Source organism: Akebia trifoliata, chromosome 14, assembly GCF_017979445.1.
Source record: "Akebia trifoliata isolate Shusen 1 chromosome 14, ASM1797944v1, whole genome shotgun sequence".
Taxonomy (NCBI): domain Eukaryota; kingdom Viridiplantae; phylum Streptophyta; class Magnoliopsida; order Ranunculales; family Lardizabalaceae; genus Akebia; species Akebia trifoliata.
Genome location: NC_141388.1, coordinates 29,198,879 through 29,204,484, shown reverse-complemented (window position 1 = coordinate 29,204,484; position 5,606 = coordinate 29,198,879).

Genomic DNA, 5,606 nt, shown 5'->3' with positions numbered 1-5,606 from the left:
CAAATTTTTTATAACACCTCAGCCACTTTTTCTTTTTTCTTTTTTCTTCATTGGCACTTTTTCTTCTCGTCTTATACCCTCACGAATCACAATGAAAAACACTTAGGGCCTGATTGATTCAGTTGCTAGAATCTGTTGTCAGTTTCTGCTGTCAGAATCTGCTGTTAGAATCTGTTGTCAGAATCTGAAACACTGAAAAGTTTGCTTAATAGAGCTTTCTAAAAGTGTTGTGCTGTCAGAATCTGGTAATTACTACTTGATACAGTTTCAAGAATTTACTGTATTAGGGTAAAATGATCAAAATACCCTTAAGGTTGATAATGCACCCAGAATACATTAAAAATTACCAGAATACTCCTATAATATAATTACACTAAATATATATAAATATAATAAAATTATATAAAAATTAAAATAATTATTATTTTAATTTTAAAATGTCTATAAAAATTATAGAAAAATTTATAATTCTATAAAAACTTCGGCAGCATCTCCTCTTAAAAATGGACATATGAAATTTTCTTGATAAACAAAATACCTGCATAATATGCAATCCAAAATTCACATTGTACATAACACATCCACATTACATCGTATATACATAACACATCCACATAACATCTAATATACATTCTGACATCATTTAAACATAATAATCATAGTTAATATAATAAATAAAACTGAAATAAAAAAAAACATGAAAAATATACATCCAACAAATGCATACAAAAGATATTTTTCATTCTTCTTATTTGACTCCGTTACTTTATCTTAAGGAACATTATCATTTATAATGTCAACTTCATCTACCCACAGAAAAGACCCTGCATGTCTCTATAAAGTAAAATAACACATGAATTAATATCAATGTCACCAAATATAAATATGCACCCAACATTAATATCAATACCATATTACCTGCCAAGATGGACACCTATAAAACATCCTCCCATAATTTTCTTTTGTTTTAGCTGTGACTAATGTCATCACTCGACCACATGAACAACATGGTGGATACGTATAGTTTGTCATCAATGCTATTCATCATACACAAAGACAATAAATAAATAATCATAGAATCTTCAAAATATACTTAAAAACAGTATAATCTTTATTCCAACATCGTTTAATAGTATTTATAATTACAATACAAAATAAAAAAACAGAATACATTGAAAATGTATCAATGATTGCTAGTAAAAATGGCATCAACTATTAAATCCCTATGTATTTTCATTATTTATTGACTCTGACGACCTACTAATGTGGCATCATTCATAAATACAAGTAAATATAAGTATTGATTGGTGATCTATGTAAAATTCTCGGTTAATTCTCTGATTCTTTTTTATTTTTATGACATATTACATACATAGTTACATACTTACATATTACATTCAAGATTCAATTGATAATACATGTGTGCATGTACAACCCACTGATAGGGTGCAAGATACAACATTGAAAGATAAAATAGATTTGAAACTCCTGCAATAAGCATATTCCAAATGCCACATTCAAGAAAAAAAAAAGTGTAATCAACATGACAGTGTAATTGGTAGGTGCAAGACACATCATTGAAAAATAGATCTGAAACATTCCAAATATCCACACTCTAAGAAAACATAATTGACATGGCAGAGTTGGGCTAAGATTGTTTTGCAGGTATATTATGACACCACCTACATACAACACAACCTCCCGCCTTCATTAACAACAAATTGCAAGTTCTTCTATTTTGATTAGTAGAATATAATTAAGAAACTAGCTACTTTACTTTCTAAAGCATGATAACTAACTTCTATGGATAAAATATATTACAGGATGACTCAAGCTTTACCAAGATCATTGGGATTGCGTTTGCACAAGTGACTTTTGATGGTGGTAGAGAGTTTTCAATCAATCAACGTGCCTCGACATTTTAGAATCCAAAGCCACCAGGTTTTAGGCCAATGATCTCCATTTCACTAACATTCACCCTCTTTTTTACATAATGGTGTTGGGTGATTAGAGAAGATAAATAAGATATCTCCTTTATCGACTATTTTTTTTGTTCATAATACCATATGGCCAAGAATGGTGCTAGCCAAACATCCAATCCAAGGTTGGGCAAAATAAACAACAGACATGATCAATGGTGAATATTTCTGACCCTATCAACGGTGAATAAAAATAAGCAACAAAAATAAGCAATAATTTCTGACCCGATCAATGGTAAATATTTATTTTTTCTATTATTTTTTTTAAATAAAAATCTAACAAGAAAAATAGTAACAGAAAATTTTCGTTAATCTAACAAGAAAAACAGTAACAGATTTTTTCTATTATTAATCGAAATCCAAATCGATACTCTTTGCAAAATTTCGTTGCAATTTCGTCAAAGATCCAAATTGATGAGAGAGAGAGAGAACTCACAGATCTTGTTCGAAGCTGCTGTGAGAAGGAATGGAAAGGCATCGATCGGAAAAGGGGCAAATGGAGAGTTTGAGTTCGCTTAGACTTCGATTCGTCGTCGTCAATGGCGTCGATCGGACTCGGAGTTGTCAATGGCGTCGATCGGCGTCGCTGTCTTCACCGATTTTAGGTTTAATGATAAATGAGTTTTGAATGCTTTGCTGTTAATCGATGGGTTTCGGTTTAACAAGACAACGTCGTCTTTGTCGATGGGTTACGATCGAAAAATTGATCGTCGTCGTCAAGGTAGGTCGTCGATGCCGTCGAAATCGATGTGAGAGAGAGAGAGAGATATTGAATGGACGAAGGGTTGCTGTCAAAGATGTTCGTTTTATCGCGGACTGTCGCTGGAAATTTGATAAATGACGAAGGTTATTTTCGTCTTTTCACTTCGGCGCTTTTTAACTCAGTTGTGCGAAGCTTTCGTTATCCGCTTTTCAAAATAGCGGTCAAATGTAATAATCTGCGTTTCAAATTTCGAAACGCAAAATGGAGAAGTGCTATCAAGCACGGAAATGCGGAGAAGAATTTGGCTTTTTGACGTAAACGCACCAAATGCTGCGTTTAGAAACGCTATCAAGCATGCCCTTATTTTCCATTTTTTCTTTTTTCGTTTTTTCATGTTTTGAGTGGCTGTAAATAAAATCAAGATCTATTGGAATAGAAAATAGGATTGATTCAATTTTTAAATATTAGTTTGAATCGAGTCAAGCTGATTTTCAAGTTGGATTCATGATTTTTAAACTTATAATTGTTTATCCAAGAGATCGCTAACATGTTCCTTCTCAAAATTAAAAGAGGACTCATACACTAATAACTTAAAAGAAAATGAATTTAAAGTAAAATAAATACACTTAATATGCCCAAAGGGCACATGTTAACAAGACCCCAAAGAAAATAAAAAGGGTAGGAATGATGTAAACGAAGAGAAAATCAGGGAGAGAGGGAGAAAGAGATGTCCTTAAAATAAAATTATTGATGTTTTTAAATATATATTTGTTTTTGGCATATTATCATATGGGTGGTGTTCAATAGCCAACATTCTTATAGGTCTTAAAATTAGGATGATCTCTATGGTGAGGAGATTATCTTCACAAAAAATTAGGCCAATCTGCAACTTCTAAGTCCATTAAAAGTTGGTATACAAAATTTGGGTAAAACATTGATGATCCACAATTTCTGAAATTTTTTTTATGGAGTTAGAAGTTTTAGATTGGGCTGAGTTTTTGTGATGATGATCTTCTCACCATAAAGATCATCCTCATCAAAAATCAGCTCAATCCGAAACTTGTAAGCCATATAAGACAAACATGTTGGCTCCCTAACGTTGGCTATTGAACCTTTTATATTTATATATATAAGGGTCAGGATCCCTTGACTCCTAAAAATGACTCATATAAAAAACATATGATCCCAATCCTTTGAATGCAAAATCCAATGGTTGAGATTTATCCTTGGAATAAGAATATCCGAGTTTTATTGTTTTATTTTTTATCATTTGATCTGAATCCATTGGTCTAATGGTTGTTGCTCACCAAAAATAGATTCCTCTCACCCTCCATTCTTCTGTGCTTTTACATTCACCATTGTACACCCTTTTCATTAGCAGTTTCATTCGAGACATATGTATACAAAAAATACAATTGCATATTAAAACAAGATAGCATTGAAAGGTAGAAGTTACTCATATTTTTTATTTTTTATTTGTTCTAGACCTATTTATAAAGAACAAAGTTGCATATTGACTTTACATGCTACAAATAACACTGGTCTAGGGTTATAATTTAACTTGATTTCAAGGATTGATTTGGATATTCAAAATTTTAAATTTGGATTAGTTTTAATGATATTGTTTGACTGGGAATGAAGAAAGTTCTTGTAGGCATCAACTGCTCAAGCACAAGTAGGATATTGGGTGTGTAAGAAGAAAATGAACTGAAGTGAACAGGTGAAATAAAAACCCCTAAAATTGATCCAACAGACATGGGTGAATGGAGTAAAGGAGAAGACCATCAACAAAGAAACCCAATCTTGAAGACTAAAGCAAGGAAAAATAAAAAAATTAGGAACTAAAATTGATATTGAGGGAATCGAACCAAATTTGTATAAGCTTTGTGGGTTTTTTTGAGTTAGAGCACTGGTACTTTTACATATTGTTTACCCCAAATTATGGAGAGAGATTGAGAGAATAGAAGAAGATAACTTTTGAACTTAGAAGTCATGGATTTGCCAACCTTAGTTCTATCTCTAGTTAATTGCAATCACGTGACACCTTTTCATTAGTCCACGATTCTTCAACTCATAAACATGGGATTAGAAGATTTGGAATGGGCTGATTTTTTATGAGGATAATCTCCTCACCAAAAATCAGCCCATTTTGAAACCTCTTACCCAGGTAGGCCAAAACGTGTTGGTCAAAATGTTGACCAAATAGTTGGCACTTGAATGGGACCCATCTTTATTATGATATAAAAATTGTGTGAGAATATGAAATAATAGCTTCTATTTCCACACCAACTCTTGCTAACGCCACCCCGAGGTGTGTGCTAATTCTTTGGTGATTTGAATGGGGGGGGGGGGGGTTTCACATAATTGGCATGGCAATAGACAGTCTTTATATAATCTACAATAATTTTAAGGTAAATTAACATTTCTTTTGTTGAATATGACGAAATTACGAGATCGGTACACTATTCATTTTAATTCCAAAACATGTTTTTACCAACGATATTGTCACTTTCTTATCAACAAGATCGTCATGGAATTTTTACAAAAGTTGAGCACGTTTTGGGAAATATCTCATCATTTCTTCGAACTTCTATTGCCACACAACTTCTTTTATAATATTTTAAAGGTGCCCTAAGGACATGTGTTTAAGTGCAGTGACTACACCTTGGAAATTGAATTTCATACCAAAAATGTCCTTAGATGAAGTATTTTACTAGAAATATCCTCAAATGCTTATTTCCAAGGTGTATTTGATGCACCTTAATGTGTACCCTTATGACACTTGTTAACAAAATCCTATTTATAATAATGACATTCCTAAATAATAATAATAAATGAAAAGGTGGGCATAGACGCATGGCTCAGTTGTTTGTCTCCTTGCAAATCAACTTTGAGGAGTCCCAACTTACCCATAAAAACAAAAA